Source organism: Peromyscus eremicus, chromosome 12 (genome assembly GCF_949786415.1).
Source record: "Peromyscus eremicus chromosome 12, PerEre_H2_v1, whole genome shotgun sequence".
Lineage (NCBI taxonomy): Eukaryota > Metazoa > Chordata > Mammalia > Rodentia > Cricetidae > Peromyscus > Peromyscus eremicus.
The window spans coordinates 44,477,950-44,504,472 of NC_081428.1; the positions used below are offsets into that span (position 1 = coordinate 44,477,950).

The 26,523-nt window shown below is 41.3% G+C and overlaps 1 long non-coding RNA gene across 2 annotated transcripts; it reads right to left on the minus strand.

Annotated features, from left to right (window-relative positions):
• Positions 1-5,526: 5,526 nt before the first annotated feature.
• LOC131922351 (uncharacterized) lies at positions 5,527-26,517 on the minus strand. Of its 2 annotated transcripts, none has more exons than XR_009382255.1 (3): positions 25,841-26,517; positions 14,352-14,482; positions 5,527-5,835 (listed from the first exon to the last, which is right to left on the minus strand). It is a non-coding gene; the product is annotated as an uncharacterized LOC131922351 (long non-coding RNA). The 2 variants fall into 2 exon arrangements; XR_009382254.1 differs by having other exon boundaries at positions 14,385-14,482; positions 25,841-26,511.
• Between the last annotated feature and the right edge of the window lie 6 nt (positions 26,518-26,523).

A 26,523-nucleotide genomic window follows, 5' to 3' on the forward strand; every position in this document is an offset into this window, starting at 1 on the left:
TTTTTTTTTTTAGAAAGAAAGGTCAAAGTGTATATCTACATTTTTATAATTTCTTGGTAGAGTAAAGGAATTTTTCATTACAATCCAAAGTCCTGAGAGTAAGGTAGGTTACCAGAATAATCAAACAGGAAAGAAAGTTGAGAGGGTAAGACATGATGAGACACTTTTAATCTCAGCACTTGGGATGGATGCAAAGCCAGGCAGATCTCTGTGCCTCTGAGACTAGTCTGGCCTACGCTGTAAAACCTTGTGTGGTGGTTTGAATGAGAATGGCCCCCATAGGCTCATATGTTTGGCTCCTAATTGGTGGACCATATTGGAAGGATTAGGAAGCTACAGGTGTGATCTTGTTGGAGGAGGTATATCTCTTGGGGTGGGCTCTGAAATCTCAAAGCCCAGTTTTGCTCTTTCTGCCATGCACTTGTAGATCAGATGTAAGCTCTCACCAACTGCTTCAATACCGTGTCTGCCTGTGTGTTGTTATAATTCTCACCATGATGATCATGAAACAGTAACTCTCTTAAACTGTAAGCAAGCCTCCAATTAAATGCTTTTTGTTGTAAACTGCCTTGGTCATGGTGTCTCTTCACAGTAATAAACAGTAACTAAGACATCCTATCTCAGAGGGAGGGAAGGAAGGAAGGAGATAGACAGAGAGGAAAGAAAGAAGGAGGAAGGAAAGAAAGAAAGGAAGGAAAGAAAAAGAAAGTCAGGAAGGAAGGAAAGAGAAAGAAAGAAACTGGGAAGCGTAATAGGAAGAAGGAAGATCTTAGCTGAGAGGGACCTGGGAGGAAGACTGGAGCATCACCAATGAAAACATGGGTTTGTAATATAGCACTAGGCATGGGAAGATAGCATCCTCATCCCTTTCCCGTATAATATGTAGAGTAAGAAGGGACGTGTCCCAGGGAGAAATCTGATTGGAGGGTGGAAGACAGAGTCATGCAAGAAGAAAAGTCAGGAGTAGACACACTGCAGAGGTCATCTCAGATACCGACTTTCAACAGAGGTCTTGAGCCAGATGCCTACTGTGCCATCCTACTTTGATGACGTTGGCCTTACAACTAGTTTTGCTACCTTTTTGTAAGCGTGTACCCATATATCCATTTCAGTAGCTTGGTTACAATATACCTACATGTGGTCTTGTTTCCATTTATTCTTTTTCAGTGTTATAGGGTACTTTGGATCTATGGTTTTATATCTTTAATCCAGTTTTCAAATTGTAAGTCAATTTCACTTCAAATACATTGCTGCCCCATTTTGCTTCCACTTCCTTCTCCAGAAATTGTAATCATGTGTGTCCATGTGTCTCTTACTATGCCCTAGTCATTCAGCCCATTTTTGTCTTTAAATGGAATTTTTCCCTAAACTATTTTTGGATTAATTAGTCCCCTCTTCTGCTCAGCCTAAACATAGTAAACTCACCACTACATTTTCAATTCCAGATTACTGTTTGTTTGTAAAGTTCTAGAACCTTCATTTATTCCTCTGTTGAAATATCTTGAACGAAGCACAGTTAGTTACTTGAAGAGATATTTTTCTCATGCCTCAGTTTTCTGAATCTCCTGTGGACCTCTTCTATTGTGTGCTGGTCTTTTGGACTTTTATGTCATCTCATTTATTTTACATGCTTTTTAACTGAGTGTCAGATATTATGCCTAAAACATTTCCTAATTTAAATTCGGCCTTCTGTTGCCCTTCCTGGGATGTAATTTCTAGCATTTTGGCACATGGTTAGGGGCCCTAAGTCTGGAATCACCTTCATTATTTGAGGCTGAGATTTTTTTCAAGCTTGTTTGAGTCATGGAAGAGCTGGCTTCCATTTTCAGTTATTCTCTCTACTCCTAAAGTCAGCTGTTTAGGGAAACAATCAAGGCACAGGGACTCCACCACTTCCTGCCTTTCTTGGTAAGCCCTTACCTATAAGATTTTGGGGGAAATGAGACCTAAATTAAACATACCATCAACCAGAGAATGGTTCAATTTGTTTCTTCTAAGACTCAACTAGTACTACTAAGCCACCCTAGCCCTTTCCAAGATCTGAGCCTAATCCAGGGATCTCGGATTGTTTTCAGTATTGATGGATGCTGTGTTTTAGTCTCCTTTTCTCTGACATTAAATTTTCAGTCACAGCAGCCCTGTCCGCTGCTCAGGACTCTGGTATTACAGCACAGAATTTGGTTTATGTTTTCTGTCTTCCTGTGAGCCCAGAGACCAAAGAAAGCCTTCCTGCTGCAGGACTTGTGCACAATCTCATCTTATGGCAGGTCCAAAACTAAAAGTCCCCACGTTCTTGATTACGATTTACCCTTTTATGAGTTTTTTTTTTTAAGTAACATACTTGAAATAGTTAACATACTGAAGCCAAGTTTAAGGTTAAAATTCTTATAGGAAAAAAAAAACTATTAGTGAATAAAAGAACATACTTCCACACTGAAAATTATACAGTTTTTCAAGATAAATAAAATAATTAATCTCTGTCTTCTTTTTCATTTTGTTCTAATAGTTTTTTGGATGACTAATAAGCCTCCAATGAGTCAGCATACTGTTGCATTCTCATTCTCGGATGGGTAGGTAACCACAGCAGGTATTTATTTAACATAAAGTTCTGGTGAGGGAGAGGAGAGGAGGGAAAGGAGCGGGGAGGGAGAGAGAAATTGATTTACTAAATGCTAGCCATCGCAGGGTTTCTGTTCTCCAGCTGTGGAACCACCCACACACCTCACCTGCTGACTCAGAATGAATGGAGTTTTCAGTAATGAATGAATGAACAGGAAGGGCAGAAACCCAGACTAAAACCTATGGAACTAACTATTACTTTTTAAAATTGAAGCAAGTCATTTTGTTTCTTTTCAAGATACATATCCAAAGAGTTGGAATATGAGGAAGAGACATAGGAGGTATTCCAACATCCTAGGAGCATCATTCCAAATGGCTTTCTTCTGATTAGTGATTCTGGTTTTAACTATGCAAACAGTACTACTGTGTCAACACTGTGAGTAAACTGTGCAGGCCACAGAGGTTTAAACTATAAAATCCCAAGAGACTAATCAACAGCTTCAATACCATTTCATCCCGCTGCCGGAAGCGTAGCTATAGCATAGATGAGTTGCTTGATGGCCTTCCACATCTTTGCTGAAATATTAGCACCTACCTCATTTGATCATGGGGCTTGGTGATATCTTATGTCCCTAAATATTCAGGGTCTGGGAGATCTATCCGCTTATCTCCTCTTTGCTATATTTTTCTTCTCCAGGAAGAATACTGCCCTGAAGGGCCATCCTTCAGCCACGTTCCAAAATAGACCTTATGAGTTCTGAGGGAACAAGATGTCTCCATCAAATCCCTCCCTCAGGGCTCGGGAAATGCTGCAGAAGAGGAAGAGGAAAGTATAAGAGCCAAAGGGGATGGAGGATGCTGTAGGCCTTCTAGACACAACAGAGCTGGCACACATGCATTTACAGAGACTGTGGCAGCATGCACAGGACCTACCAGGTCTGCATCAGTTGGGGTCATAGAGCTAAAAGAAAAAAATAGACACGTGCCCCCCACCCCTAACCCAGAAACTATTTCTAATTGATAGCCACTTGCTAATGGAAAAATAATTTTCTCCAAGAGAGTCTCACTGGGGAAACAAAGTACTCCTAAGTGTAAGTAGGCTGCATGTCCAGCAGTAGACGGACAGTACAAAATGAATTCAACAGCATCTTTGTGGGTTCTTCGTCTCTCAATGTTAATTCAGAGCATTCTTTTTCATCCTTTTTGTTGTTAGTTGTGGTTTTTCAAGACAGGGTTTCTCTGTGTAACAGCCCTGACGGTCCTGGAACTCACTCTGTAGACCAAGCTGTCCTGGAACTCACAGAGATCCGTCTGCCTCTGCCTCCCAAGTGCTGGGATTAAAGACATGTGCCACCATGCTCGGTCATTCTTTTTCATCTTACAGGCCCTTTGTATTTATTATGGCTTCCAGTTTTGTGTTTTTTTTATGGCAGTCCTATGTGTGGGTCTGCATCTCTACTTTTAAATTAAGATGTTTTTTTTTTTTTTGGTTTTTCGAGACAGGGTTTCTCTGTGTAGCTTTGTGCCTTTCCTGGAACTCACTTGGTAGCCAAGGCTGGCCTCGAACTCACAGAGATCCGCCTGCCTCTGCCTCCCAAGTGCTGGGATTAAAGGCGTGCGCCACCACCGCCCGGCTTTAAAATTAAGATGTTTTAATTAAATTTCAATTATACATTTCTTGAGCTTTATCTTTGGCTCTTTTTCCTGTTTGTTTGTTTTGCCCTATTCTGATTTGTTTGGGTTTTATTTTATTGTATTTTATGTTTTATTATTATTCCTTGTAAGCCTGTTTTCTAAGGCTTGCCAGACAGGGTGTGGAGCCAGATGGAAGAAAAGATCGGGAGAACTGGGAGGAGTAGGGGGAGGGGGAACGCTAATCAGAATCTATTGTATGGAAAAAAGTTCTTTCGATAAAAGAGGGGGACGCAGATTGTGAGTTCAAGGTTGGGATAGCTGGACACAGTGAGATGGTAGGATGGCGAGACCTCCTTCTCAAAACAAACAAACAAATGTTTTCTGTTGGGCAACAAAGAGATGACTACATGATTATCATGCCAGCATCTCTAGAGGTAGAGACAGAAGGTTCGGTATTTCAAGGCCAGTTATATAAAGCCATAAAATGGGCTCAGAGCCACCCGAGGCTACGGAAGATCCTGTTTCCAAAAAGATGTATGAAGTTTATACTGAAATAGTTAATATTTAGAATAATAAAAGCTTTGAAAGCACAACTCCTTCAGACAATGCAGCCATTCAGGTATCTAGCCAGCTAGAATACCTTGTCACACCTAAGACTGCCAAGGGCCTCTGCATTCATAATCACCTTTGGAAGCTATTTGCTTCTTCTTAATATTTAATACAATCTTAATTTAAAAATAATATTTTAATGTGCTGTTTAATAAGAATTTACTGGTCATTTAACTACTAGCAAGTACTGTGCTGGCTCAGCAAATCAGAAAGAATGCCGGGGGGGGGGGGGGGGGGGGGGGTTGCCCACCCCCAAAGTAAAGGCAAGCTTGTAAGACACAGCATAGCTCAAGCGCACAGACACTGAGCAAGAAGACGCATCTGTAAACATCAAGGTGAAAAGATTTCTGCCGCATTGCTAACAGAAAGGGTATAGACCTTTCTGTGTATTTCCTAATCCACCCTAGCAAAAATAATAGATTACACGTATTGATTTCTGACTACCATATGGAACAGGCACCGTGTCGAATTCCTTAAATATCTTATTTAGTGTTCACAAAAACCCCAGAGGGTCAGGACTTTTAAAATTCCATTTTCTAGATAAAAGGGATTAAGAGATTGACTTGAGCTCTCACTGCTAGAAAAGCCACAGAGCACAGGCCTAGGCGGTGTTACGGGAAGAGCCTGCAGCCCAGCCAGTACACTGCTCCCTGAGCCTCTGAGCTGGCTGCGTGTTTGGTCCAGATGGAAACTATCATAGATAAACTGAACACAACACCCTCCGTCTTTTCTGGGAACTCTTACTTCAATGTGTGAGCCCACCATCTTTATTTAAAAGCTTCCTCAAAGGCCTCCCGGCTCCTTCATTTCAGAGACAAGACAGACCTCAGGATCCTCGCCGTTCTTAACATGTAATTTTCACACATAATAAATGTCAATGCCGTTCTTGTGACATGCGCCGCACATGCACTTAACTTAGGGTATCCGAAGCACGCATACTGGACTCCATCTATGGCATAGCAACGATTCGGATTTTCCTGGTGGATGCATGAAGTTCAGGACACAGTCCCTGCTCAACAGTTTACAGTTAGGCTGCAGAGAGATGAAAAGCAAACACACATAAAAGGCAAGTAGTTCAAGAGTTATTCTACATACAAAAATAAAAACAAAGTTTACTGCAAGATCATGTTGTTGACTTGTTAGGTTGCGGTAGAAAAAAAATTCTGTAGTTTTGTTTGTTTGGCTTGGTTTGTTATTTGGTTTTTCAAGACTGGGTCTCTCTGTGTATATAGCCCTGGCTGTCCTGGAACTCACTCAGTAGACCAGGCTGTCCAGGAACTCAGAGATCCGCCTGGCTCTGCCTCCCAAGTGCTGGGATTAAAGGTGTGCGCCACCACTGCCCAGCAATTCTGAAGTATTTTAAAGTGTGAAATGAGCCAAGGAGACGGATCAGAGGGCAAAGGGGTCTGCTGCCAAGAGGACTGAATCTGAGTTCATCTCTGGCTCCCACTTACATGCTTTGGATATCATGCAGTTCCTTAGTCACCTACTTGGTTATTTTTGTTTTGTTTGGTTTAAGATAGTGTCTCTCATTGGCCTAGAGATCATTAAGTAAATTAAGCTGAGTAACCAGTGATCCTCAGAAATCCTCCTGCCTCTACTTTCTCAACATTGGGCTTGTAAGTGTCTATAATCATACATGGCTTTTTTTACAATTAGTATTTGTTGTAGAATATTGTTTTAAGGTATGTTACTTTAGTTTATGTTGCATTTGTTTTACTCTGTGAAGCTGTGTTACTTTGCCTGTGTAAAACACATGACGGTCTAATAAAGAGCTGAACAGCCAATAGTGAGGCAGGAGAGAAAAATAGGTGGGGCTGGTAGGTAGAGAGGATAAATGGAGAAAGAAGTAGCCAGAGAAGAGGGAGGACTTCAGGGGCCAGCCACCCAGCCATCCAGCCAGACATGGAGTAAGAAGGAAAGAAAAGATATACAGAAATAGAGAAAGGTAAAAGCCCCAGAGCAAAAGATAGACAGAATAATTTAAACTTAAGGAAGTTAGCTAGAAACAAACCAAGCTAAGGCTGAGCATTTATAATTAAGAATAAGCTTCCATGTGTGATTTATTTGGGAGCTGGGTGGAGGGTGAAGAGTAAAGAGTAAAAAACAAACAACAAGTACTAGGGTTCAAATTTGTGTCATCAAGTTTTAATAATTAAGATATCTCCCCAGCCTGTTTTTTTTTCCTTTAAAAAAAAGTTTAATTATTTAATTAATTTATAGAGAGTACCCTGAACTGTCCTCAAACTTGAGATCTTCCTGCCTGTACCTTTCAAGTGTTGAGGTTATGTATGTAAACCACTACACTCAATCTCAGATTGCATTTCTTGGGGTGGAGGTGAGCTGTTTTTATAGAAAAACAAAGAACTTTAAATCTACAGCACATGCAACAAATGCTGTGCTGTCTAGTTTTATGTCAACTTGACACAGAGTGGAGTCATCCAAGAAAGAGGGAGCCACAACTGAGAAAATGGTTTCATAAGATCTGGCTGTAGGTAAACCTGTAGGGCATTGTCTTAGGGTTTCTATTGCTGTGAAGAGACACCATGACCACGGCAACTCTTGTAAAGGAGAAACATTTAATGAGGTGGCTTTCGGTGGTTCAGTCCACTATCATCACGGTAGGACATGGCAACAAGCAGGCAGGCTTGGTACTGAAGAAAGAGCTGAGAGTGGGGGAAGGAACTACATCTTGATCCCATAAACAACAAGTAGTAGTTTGAAACACTGGGCGTGGCTTGAGCATATATGAAGCCTCAAAGCCCACCCCCACAATGAAACTCTTCCTCTATCAAGGCCACACCCACTCCAGCAAAGCCATATCTCCCAGTAGTGGCATTCCCTATGAGCTTATTGGGGTAATTACATTAAAACTACCACAGACATTTTCTTGATTAGTGATTGATGCAGCAGAGTCCAGCCCAATGTGGGTGGCCCTATCCCTGAGCTGGTGGTCCTGGGTTCTATAAGAAAGCAAGCTGAGCAAGCCCCGAGGAAGAAGCCAGTAAACAGTCCTCATCCATGGCCTTAGCAGCAGCTCCTGCCTCATCCGGTTTGAATTCCCGCCTTGGTTTCCCTCAGTGGACTATGATACTCTTGGTCATGTTGTTTGTTACAGCAACAGTAGCTCTAACTAAGACAACCCCCACACACCTAGATGCATGGATTATGTTGCTCATAAATGCCTTGTACAAGAATCAAGATACTAATTCAGAATTTCCTGAAAAGAGCTTCTCATGATCACTTTCTGTGGAACTAGTGACTGTGCAGAGACAATTTTGTCATCATTAGATTCAGAGACTTCAATACTTCGATGTAGGAGTTGAAAGAGGGAAAACCAACCAACCAACCAACAAAACAAAACAAAAAAAACTGTGAACTGGAATGAATAGGCCTCAAGGAAGAGACAATGTTGAGCCAAGCTTTGAGATCTTAGAAATCCCTTTACTAATGTTCAAGTTTTTTTTCGCCTAGGTGAAATTATTTGCTTCAGCAGTCTTTAATGTAGGCTGAGTTTTCTGTAGGAAACACCTGCCAGCTCTATCCTGCCAGCTGGCTCCCAAATAACTATACAGAAACTTATTATTAATTATAAATGCTCAAGCGATAGCTTGGGCTTGTTTCTTAACCAGGCCCTATAACTTAAATTAACCAATTTTCATCAATGCATTGCTGCCCCGAGGCTGGTTTACCTCATCTACATGCTTCCCATCCTACTTGCTCTGGGTCTCATAGCATCTCCTCCTGACTCTGCCCTTCTTCCCCTCAGCGTTCTCTCTATTCTGAAAGTCCTGCCTAGCTACTGGCCACTTAGCTTTTTTATTAAACTAATCACAGTGGCATATATTCATACAGTGTAAAGAAATATTCCACACTTTAAGTTAGGTTTTTAGCCAGAGGAAAGTAAAGGTGGAAAAATAAAAATAGATGCACCACCAACTACAATTAGGGTAGGCAGAACCATGAGTTAGAGCCATTCATACATCACATTCTTGTGAGAAGCCCTGTAGGCATCACTAGCATTTGAGAACTGGTGGGATGGCACTAGGAGATTCATCCCAAATTTCCTCCCCTTCCCTTCGAGACAGTTCCATGACTATATGATGCAGTTGCCTGACTATTGTTACATATTCTGAACAAATGCCTTCCAAGTTCCCATCAGCCATCTTCTCATTGTGTTCAGACTGTGGCCCAACTTGCCTCAGCTGTCATCAAGAGAAGTCAGTAAAAGAGCTAATATAAACAGTAATGCTGTTTCTTGTGTTTCTCAGTGTGGGAGACCAGCTTCCACTTTTTCCTTCCAGGGTACTCTTGAGGAGAGAGGAATAAAGGATTTAGACAGAAATATAGAGGGGAGAGAGAGACAGATAGAAACACAGGATAGCCTCAGGAGGACCTGGATCATTATCCACCGGCCCCTTCTGTCTCTTCTAAAGAGCTTTTTAAAGGAATGCCAAGGGGTGAAACAAAAGACCTCCTCCTAGCATAGCCAAGTGTAGACCCTTCCAAACACCTGGTAACCATGCACATGGTCAAGCAATCTTCTAATGCAGCTCCGCTGGGTAAAGCAAGCTCAGATCTCTCTAGGAACCTTTGTGGGCCTCCACACCTCAGAAGGCAAACGCTTGTGCTTCCTACCTGCCAGATGCCTGAACGGTCAATGACCTAAAGTCTGTTATTTGCATTAAGTAAGAAGATGTCCCTCTCCCTACTATGTGAAAATAATTACTATTTACAAATTAGTTCATCATTCTTGCTCTCTTTTGTTCTCATGGAACAAATGGTTTGCCAGTTCCTTAGAATGTTGAGTGAGACTTTGTCAGCTCTGTGGACTTTCTCTGCCCAATGTGTCTACTTTTCACAGATGTCACTCTCAGTAAACTGAGTCTGCTCCCAGCCCTGTCTTGGTGCTGTTTCCCCCCAGAACACCACCGATACGTCTGTATTCAGTACAGATGCCAACACAAAGCTCTTCAACTCACTCTCTTTGTGAATGAGTTTGTCTACATTAACATATCATATACCCACCTAGATTCTCCAAACATGTCCAGGCCTGTCCAATCCCACTTTAGGCCCAAGTTGAAACTTTTCTCAATAAAAATTCATAGCATAGCTCTGAGTACTGAAAGAATGACTGGTAGGATATAATACATTCATAAAACACTCATTTAAGAGCACAGATTCAGTGTTGGAGATGTGGCTCAGCCATTATGAGCACTTGATATTCCTTTAGAGGACCCTGGTTAAAAGCCCAGCACTCACATGCCAGCTTACAACTGTCTATAACTTTGATTCCAGGAGATCCAGAACCTTCTTCCAGCCTCCAGAGATGCAAGTCATGCAAGAGGTACACATACACTTACCCAAACAAAACACTCATACACACACAAAAGAAGTCTTCTGAAAAAGGATAGAGGTTATCATGCATAATACATTTATACAACGGTAGAAAAATACTCTTTTTTAAACAAAAGAAATTTTTTAATACGGGGGTGGGGCGTGCCACAATGTTTGTATAGAAGTCAGAGAACAATTTTCTCCTTCACCATGGGTTACAGAGATCAAACACAAGAACTCAAAAATCAAGTGCAAATTCAATGATCACATTCAAAAGTCATCAGGCTTTCAAGGCAAGAGCTTTTAACCACTGAGCCATCTCCTTGGCTGGAAAACTATTTCAAACTCACATATATCTTGTAAATTAATATATATCTAAGATGCTACTCACTACAATCATGTTGGGGTTTTATTATTGTTGGCTTGCTTGCTTGTTTGTATGTATGTATGATTGTTTGAAACAGTGTCTCATGTAGCCCAGGCTAACCTTGAATTCAATGCATAGTTAAGAATGACCCTGAACTTCTGATCCTCCTGTCTCCAACTGTGCTAGGATTACAAGCATGCATCACTGCATCTAGTTAATGCAGTGCTGGGGACTGAACCTAGAGCTTGGTGCATGCTAGACAAGCACTCTACCAACTGAGCTACAGTAGCCCTAGTCCTCAGACTGTTATTTTAGCATTATTAAGAAAACTATCTTTAATTAGCTTATGGGCACAATGCTAAACTGCCAACTAGAGTGAGAGAAATCCAAATGTGCATCTTGGATTCAGTGAGAAGCTGTGTTAGGAGATGTGGGAATTTGTCTGGAGTCAGATTACTGGTAAGTTTCCAGGAACTTAGGCACACCTTAATAAATGATCAGACTCTAATTCCTGGATGACTTTGCTTGCCATGTGATAATTCACAATTAAATAGGTAATATTTAATTTAAACTGTTAACAGCCAAATATTGGAGAACAATGAAGTGTTTTAAAAAAAAAAACTTCAAGCATAATAAGCATATAAAATTGGCTTACATTACTAAAGTGGTGTAAAACAGAATTTTTGACATTTGGTAAATGGAGGAATTTTCAGCTTTAGAAATCTGGAAATTAATTCTACCGTCAGAAAATAAGGGATGTCTTCTCTAATGCTGGAATTGGAAATAAGACATCACTGTGTCAATGGCCCTCATATTTCTGAAGATGGCCATGAGCTCTAACAGGTACGATGGCATGACTTCATTGAGGGGAACCCAGTGTCATGGGTCATCTTTGCTTCAGAGTCTGAGACTCCCTCAAATCAGTACACTTCTTTGCCCAGACAGTTCCTCTACTTTCTGTCTTTCAGAGGTATTGTTTCCTTCTGGAGTTAATAATGGAGCAGAACCAGAGCCTTCTATTCATAAGTCCTGAGCGCTCCACCCCATTTCAGCATGCCAGTCTGCAGAGCATCACATCTGTATCAGAGCAGACACAACCTCCTAACATTGCCTAGGGAGGGACCACCTCCCACTCATGCCCTAAGGAATGCAGTAGAAAATAAAGAGAAGAGAGAGGGAGACAGTGGCAGCAGAGAGAAGATGAATTGCTCATGAACCTTAACCCTGGTTGGATTCTGGGAAGGATTTTAGACTATTAGAAAAAGAGAATCACCATAAATGAGTTTAGGAGGCATCTTGCTTTCTTTCAGAGTTCATGGCCAGGAAAAGCCAACAAAATTATCTCCAACGGAATTCCTATGAAATCAGACCATCAACCCAGTGTCCATCTTCTGTCCTCCACACCCATGGTTCATATCAGTTCACTTAAACACAGAGAATTCAGCAAATCCATGGAAAGATTGGAAGAATTAAGGGAATTTATTGAATACTTGTTTTATCTGGAACATAAGCAGAAGAGAAAATTTTGAGACAGTCTTCACATATTTCCACCACTCTCCTTTTGTCCCACAAACTCCATTTAGGCTAGTCAGGAAGCATGATCCAGCTTCCAAGCTCCCACTCAACCTGGTCCCTTTTGAATGGGGTCAGTTGGTTTCACAGGACAGTGGGAGTGCCACCATGAGGCCCAGCTGGTAGCTGACTCCTGGCTCTCCTTCTTTCTCAGAGCACTATCCACAGTGTTAAAAGGAAATCCCATCACCCTGAAACATCAAGAATGAGACCTTACAGGATCAACATCACTGACGGCAGTGAAATGAAAAGGAGAAATTTAGGGGGGAAATGCAAGTAAGAAAAAAGAAGAATAGGTCACTGGGAGCAGACCGGTTTCTGCCTCTCACCCTTTCAAATGTTCTATCTTGGACAGGAAAATGCTGGGTTACTAAATTCACTGGGATATAAAGAATGTTCTCCTATGTGCAGCCCCCAGCACACCGCAGGCATTAATTAAACGTTTATCAAGTGCCTGTGGTGGGTCAGGTACTGAACTATTCCTCAGATATTATTTTCTTGTGTAATGCAATCCCTGTGGAGAGTTTTGTAAAGCACTATCATTCTTATATAAAGAAAAAGTAACAAGACATAGAAATTTTTATGAAGCCAATGGAAGCCCAGGACTGGCAATTTCAAGTTACTATCTACTATACTCTTAAAAATCAGGTTAAGGTATGATGTGCTTATGGGAGAAAGAGAAAAAAAAGAGATAATCAAATCTGAATTATGAACCCTCTATCTAAAAACAAAAATTCAAACCTATGAAGTCACTGGTAATTTTAGGGAATCCCACTCGAGTTAGCACATGTTAATGAGGAGCTGAGAGTTCCTTTCTCGGGTCCTTTGTCTCCTTAATAAGAGAATTTAAGAACAAATTCAAATGGAAGCTTGAGGATGTTTTTATTAGAGTTTAAATAAAAGTCCCAGGGGCAAGCTATAAATCTTGGGACCTGCTTACAGGGGTAAAATGGATAAGAGAAAACAAAACCATGCCATTTGAGACAAACCAACATGGAGGTCAGCCACACAGCACATAAGCAACCACAGGGCAGAGGGACTTTAATGACAGAGGGTGGTCCAAAGTCTGGGAAAGCCTGACGAGGGAGAGAAAGGAGAAACGGGAAGGTCTCACTCTTCTGAGTAATTCAGGAAAGCAGACAGACAGACAAGGCTACCTGGCTACAGACATTCCAGGGATTATACTAAGACCGGGAATTCTGGGAAGGAAAAGTACATTATCTCATCCAAGGGATAATTATTTCTCCTTCCTAGGAGTGGTCCCTTAGCCAGGTGACTGACCCAGTCCAACTGGAATGTTGGGTTTCCACCCAGGCCCAAGATTGTATCCTCTTGACCCAAAGGAAATACAATAGTTTTCCTTTAATAGATTTTTATTGCTGCTAACATTAGATTTTTCTAAATATAAGTCACACTAAATAGTCTTTACTTGGGTTTTCTCCAAAGTGCAAAGCTAAGTAATGCCACTCAAATTTATAATTATTGCCAACCAGCCTATTTTGTGGGGTATATGAGACGGTTAAGACATTTTGCCATTTTTTTCACTGTTTTCTATCATTGAAATAAGAAAAAAAAACATATTGCAGATCAGAGATCAAAATGTCACTCATATGATGGATGTGACCTATATGTGTGGCAACCAAAGTTTTCCTAATACCCAATCTCAAAATGACAGTGAACCCCCAAACTTCAACCCTGTCTCACACCTACCTGCAGGTGCAGAGTTCAGCCTGTTCCTACAGGAAAATGTGCATGGGCAGGCCGGAGGATCCCAGAGGGGGGGAAAAATAGGAAAGAGATGAAGAATACGGGGCCAGCTTCCAGTCCCAAACTCCACAACAAGGGAAGGATAAGCCTCCTTAAGAGGACGGAGAGAATGGTGATGTTAATTCCTATCCTTGTCCCTCTTTTGGAAAACATAAAATCTGGAAAGAAGATATCACCATGCCACTCTCTCTCTGTCACACACACACACACACACACACACACACACACACACACACACACACTCCTTTCTCTGCATTTGCAGCATGTTGGTCTCAGGCACTTCACTTCCTGATCACCGTATTCCCAACAATCAGTAGGAAATAAGAAATGAAAAGACGTGTCCTACTCTGGGCAAAATCAAGATTTTAAAAAGGGACCATTTCCCGGCCACTCATATCTTGTGTGTAAAATAAATGTGTAGAGATATGTAAATGACATAGAGAGAAGACGACAACTCTCCACAGAGTCAGGATTAACTACATTAATAGCCAACGGTTCTGTTTACATCTCAGAAGGAAGACAAGCCACGGCAACTCACTATACCACAGAGGTGACTCAGAGTGTGGAGAGGAAGGAGTGAACCCCAAAAGGGATGAGGAACTGTAGCAGATGCTGTGTCTGATGATACCGATGGGACTGAAAGAACCCAGAAGAAAAGACAAAATTAAAAATAACTCAGCTGCTTATCCCTCGAAGCCTCACTTCTACCCTCCCCACTCTTGGGAAATTAGGTCCAGGCCTAGGGTGACTAGTGAGCGCAAGCTGGAGGAGCCCCAGTGAAAACAGTCAGCTCCCCACAGCTCTGTAAGATTCAGGTCTAAGGGTTAACTTAGGAGATTTGCAACCACGGTTGGCAAGTTCTGTCCCTGCCGACTACCCAGATTTCATGATAAAATATCGGCCATATCAAATATTTTGTTTCTCGGGTCTTAGCTACTTAGCAATAAAATCTGGATACACAATTTTCCAGCTCTGACTGACCCCTACATGGCTACTACAGAAACACTCAACACATCCCCAAATGATCACCAAAGATACCTACATCACTCTCCAATAGGCATCTCAGTTGCTTTGTATCAGAGGCTGGCAAAGAATTCCCAGGTTTTTGCCAGCTCTCTTGCTACAGGCTGTTACTAGAAATGAGGCGCAAGACATCGCTATAGGTTGGTGGGGTAGGTCGCGTGGCAGGGTGAAGAACCAACCAAACGAAGCTCCTGGCTGTGTGGTCCACACTCCCTAGAAGCTCAGCAGTAGCAGTACCTGTCCAAATCTTAGCCACTTAGAAGAATTCTTCCTTCCAATTGACACCGTTCCCAAACCACTGATCTCCACGGGGCTGTCCCTACTCGGACACCCCACCCCCACACCACATGCTTGAACCAGGACTAAAGGCTCCAGACCCATTCAGAGCAGACACCTTGGATCCCAGCCAATCCTCGCCTTCCCTTCTCCTGCCGTCAGAATTAACCCTGGGAATAAACTGTGGTTCCGTAGATGATTTTGAAAGTAGGACTGAGAAAAATTTAGAAACTACTCTGAAATCAACATGCTAATCTGGGTGTTTGTTGTTTTCTGGCAAAGCATACAACGCTTCCACGGGATTCTCAAAGCTCGAGATCTTCTGTGTAAGTGATCTCAACACTGTCATAACAATTACAACAAGCCTGTACAGTCACTTCATTTCTACTATAATTTCTAACAATAAGGAATGGAATTTTCAGAAATAAAGATTTTTTATGGCTTTGGGGGAGGAGTATGCATGTGTACACATGTATATATGTACAGAGAAGGGTATGCATGTGTAGATGTGTATATATGTTCAGAGGAGGGTATGCGTGTGTAGACATGTATTTATGTACAGAGGATATGTATGTATAGATGTGCATATATGTACAGAGGAGGGTATGCATGTGTAGACATGTATATATGTACAGAGAATATGCATGCATAGATATGTATGTGTGTACAGAAAAGGGTATGCATGTGTAGATATGTATATATGTACAGAGGAGGGTATGCATGTGTAGATATGTATATATATGTTCAGAGGAGGGTATGCATGTGTAGACATGTATGTATGTCAGAAAAGGGTATGCATGTGTAGACATGTATATATGTACAGAGGAGGGTATGCATGTGTAGATATGTATATATATATGTACAGAGGAGGGTATGAATGTGTACACCTGTATATATGTTCAGAAAAGGATATGCATGTGTAGTATGCATTTGTGGACATGCACATATGTGCAAAGGATGGTATACATATGTAGACAAGTATATATGTACTGAAGAGGGTACGCATGTGCAGACATATATATATGTACAAAGGATACTGTCCTCTGTACATGTGTATGTACACAAGCATTGCAGTATGCATGTGTAGACATGTACATATGTGCAGGGGCCCCTCTATCATTCTTTGTTCTATTTCCATGAGAGAGAATCTCACTAAACCTCACCATTTCTTGGCCAATCTGGAAGCCATTGAGCCCTAATCATCCCCCTGTCTTGTCCCATGTCCCATGCCATCCTGCTCAGCGCTATGGTAGCTGTCATGGGTGGTCATGCCAAGCTTTTTGACCGTGTGCTGAACGCAGGTCTTCATGCCTGAACAGCAAATACTCTTCTTACCTACTGAGCCATATCCCTAGCCTCTATTCTTAGCAGTATGATTTTTTTTAATTGCTACTAAAATGTCAAAACATAAAGTCCAATGGAGACTTATTTATTTCAAGTTTAAAATGTCCAGGAGTTTCAGTGGGTTCAGTTTGGTTTGACTAGACATCATGACAGAGAAGCTTGGGCGCTTCCCTAGAATGAATTGTGATTAAGTGTTAACACAAGTTACTGGGTGGCGGTGGCACATGCCTTTAATCCCAGCATTCTGGAGGCAGAGGCAGGCGGATCTCTGTGAGTTCAAGGCCAGCCTGGTCTATAGAGCAAGATCCAAGACAGACACCAAAACAACACAGAGAAACCCTGTCTCGAAAAAACAAACAAACAAACAAACAAAAAAAAAAGGACAAGTTACAGTGAGAACCATAGCTGTCAAAACCCAAACGTGAAGCTGAAAAATTATTGAAATATATTCTTAATAGAACTGCCTTGTTGGTCTACATTTCTGTTATTTGACACTAAAAATACTTCAAGGCCATCAGTAAGCAATTCAAATTTCCAAGAAGTGATGGACCCCCAAAAATAAATATTCTCAATCTTAGAATTAGGCATCTGCAAATACTTTTTTTTATATTCTAGTTGACTTTTGGCATACTAGAAGCATCTGCAGTAGCAATACACATTTTCAAGAAAAGATATTTCAATAAATATTTAAAACAGTGAATAAATGCTTCCTCTCTTGGATCTCAGCTGTAAAAACCTAGGTTGAAAACTAAGGGGCGGGGAGAGGAACAGCCTCCACTTTATTATTGCCTTTGGGTGTTGCTTATTTTGTATGTAATCAGAGTAAGGAGAAAGAATACATTTAGAAAGTTAAATAGTTCTTTGTTATCTAAACCCTTACAGGAGCAAGAATGCAGGCAGCTTGAGACAAAGAAAGGAAATTATTCTAATACCAAACTATTGAAGAAAAAGGCTGCAGAAACAACATGTTGCTCGTTCCTAGTTCTTAAAGAGGAGGCAAGGTATGAGTTTAAAAATTAAATGCAATAACATTTTGAAGTTGATCCTTACGAGTCTCCTCCATGTCTATCCATGCATTAGGGCTGCTCACTGTAGGGATGAAATACAATGGAAAATAATATGCCCAGAACAGAGAGTATATGAATAGCAGGGGGAAAAAAACTAGGGTCTAGTGATAAATACTTATTTACTTCACAGAGATACTGGTACCAATTCCTTTGGAAATAAAATGCCATAATAATAGCTACTTTTCAGGGTAGGAAGGCTCAAGAAAAAAAAAAAAACACCACAATGTTTCACATTGTAACCTTTCAAATTTTAGAATATAAAAGAAGCTGGATTTTGTAGTCCAACATACTATAAAACATAGTAAATGAAAACTCATCACAGTTTCTCCTTAAAATTAAGAGAACATGCCCAGATAATGAGCTCCATGTTATTTATAATCAAGACAAGGAAAGTTGTCTAATTCCTCTACTTTATGATTTCTGGGTTGGTTTACAGTCTCCTAAGTGATTACGACTTGTTCTGTGCCTTTCTTCTTTTTTGATGCGCTGCAATCAAGAAACGAGACAGAAAGGTGACACTGTGCTGCATTCATCAAATAATATTTTTCCCAAAAAAAAAGTCTGCTAAATGATCAAAAACCAAGGAAACCGAAGTGTTTAACTAGATGGGTGCGCTGTATTTACTCACCAGTTCCCCTGACGGGGAAGTGAGTGGTTAAGCCAAACACAGCTCTTTCGTTTTTCTCGCCCCCTTTCCAGCCATTTATTTTTATGACTACATCAATTCCGCACATCAGGACGTAGAAAGCACTGCCAGAGGAGTGTCAATCATAAGATAAAGGGAGCAGAGGTGTAAAGGTGATATTTGAAAAGGGAAGCCCAGAGATGAAGTTGAGAATTACAGAAACCAGGCAACCTCATATAATATATTACCAGGGAAAGTCAAGGACAACAGAAGAATAGGAGGACAGTGACGGGGGGGGGGGGGAGATTACATAAAAATACCAATATGGCCGAGAGTCCGGAACTAAATGGTGAGCAGTATGTTTAGATGAAGTAGAGCGGACTCGTTTTAGATTTGGAGTTCATAATACACAATGACATAAGTAAAGAGATAAGTACTTGAATACCTAAGCAGAGAACAAACGAAGTCCCCTGCAATCCTACAGGGGCAGGAAGAATACACTGATTGCTTGTGCTTCTCTGGAGACCTTAATGTGCTGTGTAGGGGGAGCATACTACACGCCTTAGCCACCTCTAGAGTCTGTGTCATTAACCTCAGCCCTGGTACCCTCACTACTGACTCTGCTTCTTACCTATGCCATAGTTGTTTCCAGACACATAATTACCAGCATCTCCCCTGTCTCCATTTACCTCTTCTGCCACTTAACTGCTTCTGGCCTTTGGGGAAGCAATTAATGAATCCCTGTGCTGAAATCGTTAAATGACATTGGAGGGATCGAGAAAAGTTACTCCTTTTATAGGGCCAGCCATGTATTTCCTACCACCCATAGAAACTGAGCTAGGAAAGACCCAGTGGATTCCTTGACAATCACCGACAGGTATAATTCATTCATTCACTCATTCACTCATTCACTCATTGGATAAAGACTTTTAAGTACCATATTGGGCAGTTTTGCATCACTTCAATTAAATACCTAGCATACACAATTTAAGGGAAAAAAGATTTATCTGGACTCATGTTTGCAGAGATTTCAACATAAAAGGTCAGCTGGATACATGGGTTTGGACCTGAGATGAAACAGAGTATCATGGCAGTGTCTGGGGGAGGAGGCTGCTAGCCTCATGCCATTGAAAAAGCAGAAAGAGAGGAAGAGACCTCCAATCAGATGATGCCTCCCATCACTCCCGCCTTTGGCAGTTTCCACCACCTCCCAATAATCAGTTTATCAACCTATTGATGGAGCCAGGAAAGATGGCTCAGCAGCAGCCCGGCGGTGGTGGCGCATGCCTTTAACCCTAGCACTCAGGAGGCAGAGGCAGGAGGATCTCTATGAGTTCGAGGCCAGCCTGGTCTACAAAGCAAATTCCAGGAAAGGTGCAAAGCTACACAGAGAAACCCTCTCTCGAAAGATGGCTCAGCAGCAACAAGCACTTACTGCTCTTACATAGGACTCAGGTTCAGTTCCCAGTACCCGCATGATGTCTCACAGCCTTCGAAACCTCCAGTTCCAACAGACCCAATACTCTCTTCTGGCCTCCCATGGCTGTTGTATGCACATGGCACACGTGAACTCTGAAAGCACATGCACATGGAAATCAATAAATAAATAATTTAAAATAATAAAATAAAAACAACTATTGATGGTTTCATCCGTTGATTAGATCAGAGTCCTCATAATCCTGCTACTTTCCATAATTCCGTGAGATGCCAACCAAGCCTTTAACACATGAGTCATTTTATGACGACACTTCACATCCAAAGCACTACAAGCAGAAACCATATGCTAAGTTTTGTGATACCAAGGCACAAGAGGATTGAAAGCATCATTAGGGGGTTCACTGTTTAATTGCTGAGGGGACTGTCCAGCAATGACAATCTAATATGTAAATCTGTGACAGGTGGATACTCAGCCAGTTAGGAGCTCTGGAAAGACAAGAGAATCTGAACAGGAAGGAAACAAAAGTGTCATAGAGGGCTGGATATTCATAGAAGATATGCGGAAGTTTGCCAGGGTAATAAATAGAAGTAGAAGATTCCAGAAAGAGTTCATACAATTTTAGTACTATTGAGAAAGAAAACTATCATTACCAATTGTGTGTGCATGCATTTGTGTATCTATCTGTGGTTGAGACTGAACCAGAGGCCTAGTGTGTGCTAAGTAAGTGTGCTACCGTTGACGCTCATTCTCAACCTTCGTTCTCAAATATCATGTGAAGGACAGTTACCCTTCTACCTTTCCACTAAATGTGATCACCATAGTAGGTTGGCTTCCGGCTTCCTAGGATTCCATATTACTGCCAGTGACATTTATTTCACTGTGTGGCACTCTGGCCAGGTTTCTTTACCAGTTTTGCTGGGTTCCAGCACTTCCTTCTGTGGACTGTGTATCAATCGGCTGACCTACAAACTACATCTCTGTTTTCCCTGATTTCTTTCCTAGTATCTGTATTTTTCATAGCTGAAATGAAAAAAAAAAGCAGAAGATGATTTCACTTTCAGACCAGTCATAAATTCTTGGCTTATGTAAAACATCAGATTTAAGTTCCTTGGTTAATGTTCTAATTCCCTAGGGTTAGCTACTCTGATCATTTGAAAGAACTTCCTGGTGGAGGGAGCAGGTTCTTGTAAATCTGGCCACATAATTTCACAGGCAAAATAAAAGAGCCAATAAATTCTCCTAGTTGTAACCACTAAGGCTGTGTTAGTAATAGATTACTATAGGTGTACCATGAAGTCTCCCAGTAATGCCCAGTTGCCAGTAAAAGCCATTAACTATCTCATTCCCACTTACATGTGTTCACATTAAAAAGAAGGTTAATTAGGGTGAATGTATTTTATATACACAATCTTGACTCTGTCATAATTAAGTCTTAACCATTATACCCATATACACCAGTGTCTGGGAATAAATATTATTTATTACTAGAAACATCTCTCTGGAGGTTATCTCACACCATCTGCCTGACCGTGTTCAGGCAAGAGGCCCTGTGTATGAGGAGGTCAGCTGCTGGTTTGTCCACCTGCTGAGGTCCTTATTACCAAAGCGTCCCATCCACTCGCTGCAGTGAGTGACGGCCACCCACGCTCTGTCTTGGTCATATTGAAAGAGACAATGAAAGGCAAAACTGGGAAACTGAAGGAGTTACCTGAGCTGAAGCCTCAAATCCTTGACCATTTTTCTCCTTCCATTTGGAGGAAAGAAAGTGAGAAGACACTAAGAGAGAAGGGGGCAAAGGTCACCCTTTCATCGAACCCTTGAACTTCCAAATCTGTAAAATAGACACGGTTACTATCCCTTTTTACACACTTAATGAGGAAGGCAGTCACTTGTCTGTGAGTGTAGTTAGCAATAGGATGGATCCAATGGGATTCCAACCGTTCTGGCTCCAAACACCATTCCTGTGAAAACCAGACTCTTATCAAGCACTTTTGCTTAGAAAGCTTCCCAACTAGGCTCAACCCTACTTCCTTCTGAAATGCCTGTGTATCCCTGGTGAGAACCCTGAGAAAGGAAGTCAAGTCAGCCCAGATCTGTTTTCCACTCTCTTGTTGACGGCTCCTGCTTTACCGAAGTCCTCACGGTCAGGACCTCCTGGGACGACCTTCACTGTCCAACAAGCCCCAAATCTGGGCTCCCTTCAGTAACACCAATGAGTATCAACCACAGCTAGACATGTCTGTCTGAAACCTGCTAGATTAATGTCTCAAAAAGTGATTAGAATCCACGGATACTTTTTGTTAAAAATCTGATACCTTTCCAATGTTCTACCATTAACTTACCTCATTTTTACTTATGAGTTAGAACTAATCCAACTTCTAAAATCTTGACAAATTTCTGCTTCAAACATCTTTGGTAAATAAAATATCTAGATAGAGCTTTAATGTTCTCATATTGTTAAGTAAATAAAATTTTAATAAAAAGTAGTTTTGCTTATACTGTGATTTTTTTTAAAAAAAAGTCTGTCTTCTCCTAAGTTGTGTCAAATATGTATGTTTTTATCATGACTGTGTGGCAGTAGAGATCAAACACATGATCTCCAGAACTGGAATGCAAAGATGTGAAGTCTGACTGCCCTTTTTTTTGCTGTATCACCATGAGGAAGTATCCTAACTTCTCTGAACTTTACATAAATAGGTAATATTTGTAACCATATGCTATGATTGGAATTGTCAGGTTGATAGATCTAGACTCACCTAGGACACAACCCTTCAGGCATGTCTGGAAGTTTCTAGATTGGAATGCTGGAAGTGGGAAAACTCACTTTAAATGTGTGTGGGACCATCCTTTGGGCTGCAGCTCTGTATGGAATAAAAAGCAGAAAGCCAGCTAAGCTTTCTGATTTGATAATATATTATAATTCAGAGACATCTAATTAAGCATTTATTGCTTTGGTATTTCAGCTTTCATTTAGTATTCGGAGTCCATTGTTTGTTTTCCTCTCTGGTCTCAGATATTTGTATTGGCCCAAGAAATCTTCACTGGTCCTGCACTGCTCCTGTGGAAGCTGATGGATAGAATGGCTTTTATCTCTCTGCTTTCTAAGCACTGATGCAATGTGGCCAACTGCCTCATGCATCTGTGGCCATGCCTTCCTTCCCCACCATGGTGATCTGACCATCAAACTCTGAACCAAAATAATCCCGCCTTAAGTCCATTTTGTCGAGTGTTTTGTGACAGAAACAAGTAATACGTGTTCTGTGTCTGAGAGACACCGAGTGAGTCTTGGCTGATACTTGGAGGAATAATTGCTACAAGCAATCACTCTAATTTGAGAATTCCTGAAATGTATAAGTGCATTATCTACAAACCTCCTCCAAACATATTCAATATTAATAATATTAAATTTGACAATTAATGAATTTGATAATATATTATAATTCAGAGACATCTAATTAGGCATTTATTGCTTTGGTATTTCAGCTTTCATTTAGTATTCGGAGTCCATTGTTTGTTTTCCTCTCTGGTCTCAGATGTTTGTATTGGCCCAAGAAATCTTCACTGGTCCTGCACTGCTCCTGTAGAAGCTGATGGATAGAATGGTTTTGGCCAAAGTAAATAGGACCATTCTGACCCTAATCTTTCTGGCTTCAGTCCCCATGCCCATCATAGCCTGTTCACTGGAGGACATTTTATTTTCCCAGCAAGAGTCTGGAAAGGTGACTAGCCATTTCAGAAAGAGCCAAGCAGCAATTCAGAAACAGAGAATGAGGCAAAACCCCAGGTACAGTCAGTGAGCCAAAATTCTTAAATCACTTTTGGCTAAGTTCGGAATTTATACCAAAACCTGTGCCAAGACCGACCCTGAAATTTGGCACAAATAGGAGAAATAGTGATTTTAGAGCAGGTTGTAAATGACATTACTATTTTTAATCCCCTCAAATAGGATTGCTTCTTGAGAGACATAGAGGTATTGGATAACACGTCATTTTGATTCCAAAAATGTTCAAGTCTTATATGTTCAAAGAATAAAAATTTTACCTCCATAAATCAGATGGACAAAATATTATTTAGTATTCTGAAAGATTCAGGTTTCCAAGACTGCTTTTACCCTCAGTGGTAACAGTTCTCCAAGTGTGGCAGATGGTGAACCTTGAGAGTAGAGATGTTTTAAAATAACACCAAGGCACCACTCGCCTTTGTGACTTGCATTCTGAAAATGCATTGCAAATGCAGTGGTGAATTAAGCGGGTTGTCCCTCAGGACATACCAAGGCTGTAAAATCAGAAAGGACCAATAGCCGGGCGGTGGTGGCGCACGCCTTTAATCCCAGCACTCGGAAGGCAGAGCCAGGCGGATCTCTGTGAGTTCAAGGCCAGCCTGGTCTCCAAAGGGAGTTCCAGGAAAGGCGCAAAGCTACACAGAGAAACCCTGTCTTGAAAAACCACAAAAAAAAAAAAAAAAAAAAAGAAAGGACAAATAGAGATTGTATTCTGCACCACCACCCAAGTAAAGGCGGGGCGGGGGCGGGGGGGGGGGGGGGGGACGACACAATTTCACTCAAAAAATGTTCTTGATGAAGCAGTTAAAAAAAAGAACTTATTAACTCTCAACCCTTTATATTGTGCACAATGTGGAAGTAAAGATGAAGTGTTCCGCTGCTTCCCAAAGTCTGACGATTGTCTAGAGAAAATTCTGAGTTACAGACCAAACTAGCCCCTTTTTTCTCAGGAAATGCCATTTATATCTGAACATATGACTGGCAACAAATTATGGTATCCATAGTTCGGGGCATTTGGTAATCCGTTTTTACTAAAAAGGGATATGAGAAACCTACTGCTTCAAAGAAAAGAGCAAACTTGCTAAGTTTTAAGCTTTTAAGCTAAAACTACAATTTGGGAAGATTTGCATTGACCACAATATTTCACAATCCTAAAGGGCTTTCTTAGTGAAACTGGGAGTGGCATTAATGAACGTGTGTGTGTGTGTGTGTGTGTGTGTGTGTGTGTGTGTGTGTGTGTGTGTTTGTTACATGTGTGAACACAAGAGAGAGGAGTACATGCACATAAGCAGAAGCAAAAGGAAGACACTGTCTCCTTTATCCTCTATAACTCTCTGTTTATTCCGTGGAGACAGGGTCTCTCACTGTGCTGAAATTTCCATGTTTAGGCTAGGCTGGTTGGCTACCAAGCTCTCAGGGTCTACCTGTCTCTCTGTTCCTTCAACCTGGAGTTACCACACGATCACGTCTGGCTTTTTGACATGGGTGCTGGGGAATCGAACTCAGGTTCCCATGGTTGTCCTCAAGACTTACACAGAAAGCACTCTTATCCACTAAGACATCTACCCAGCCCAAGACATTTTGATATTGTATAATAAAACCAGTCAATACCTGTAAGATCTGCACAACTCAATTAACTGCTTTCCCCATGACCTATGCTGGTTATCAGCCATCCACTGAAGACCAAAGAGAAGCCAATGAATTTTAATGTAATATGAAATTCATTGATGTGGTCAAAGATCATACATGGTGAACAACTTCTTAAACAGTTGCCATTTGTCCAGTCTTAGTGGGATAAGCAAGAATCATACTGCCAATTATCTAAAAAGACTTAAAATTTTCTTCAAACGACAGATCCCTACAAGGCCACACTTTCTCCCTACATTTCAACCAAAACACATCTCACAAATGTAGAAACACATGTATAAGAATGTAAATGTCTTCTGTTAATCTGGGAATTTTATTTCATTAATTTGTTTTGGTTCACTTTTGTGGGTGGGTAGGAGGTTGTTTAGTCCTGGCTGTCCCGGAACACGATATGTAGATTGTAGGCTTGCCACAAACTCACAGAGATCCTCCTGCCTCTGCCTCCTGAGTGCATGCCACCATGTCAGGCCCGCAGTAGAATTAGGGATAAGGCGGTCAGATGTTTGTTTCAAATTCCCAGAGGCCTGGGTTTGATTCCCAGTATCACGTAAATTAGGTAGGCGCTACCAACGTGACTAGCACTTGGCAGGTGGCAGCAGGAAGATCAGAAGGTCAAGTCATCCTCAGCTACACAGTATGAGACCAGACTGGGACACATGAGACCCTGTCTTAAAAAGGAAAAAAATATATAATTATGTAATTTATATTACATGTAGTGAGTTTTTAAACGAAGGAAGACCTTAAGACTTCTTTTGTTGATTTATAATATGGAATGAAAGTAAGTGTAACTCACCTAAACAAAAGCTCTGTAGTCCTCTATCATTTTTACAAGTGAGAAAAAAATCCATCCCGTGACAAAAAAAATGTTGATAACCTGCTGTGCTACGCTCACCTGCGTTCTAGGCCAGTGGCCATTGTGACATCAGCATCCCCTGAGGACCACTGGAAGGATCACATGCCATGGGCTGTGAATTCACAGAGCTCTGCAGTTAGGCTGCCTTAGAAGAGGTTAAACCACCTAACCCTGCCCATTGCTGCCTCTGACGTTCTCCATGGAATATATTCAATGATGTGACCGGGAAAGAGCTCCAGCGAATAGGAAGAGAAAGGCCATCCCACACACACACAAAAGAACTGTTTCTTCCCTTGACTCCTGCCATGCTTCCCTTTGCTTTGTGTCTTGTATCTCAGTGAAAGAAAAAGAAAATGTACCGATTTCACACCAAAAGAGTAAGAGCTGCTGCTGGGCGTGTGTGGGTTTCGAATCTCCACAAGATCAGGCGATCGCTTAAAAATGTTTACCAGAAATGTAAGACCCAGCACTCATACTCAACTAGCTACCCAACCGTGGCTTCTTATGACTGTGACCAGGATGCTCTCAGTTTGGATGAAGAAATGAATCTAACGGCCACGCTGCAAGACATTAAATCGGGACAAATGGAACTCCTCAGCCAAATGGCTGACATCGTCAGCGCA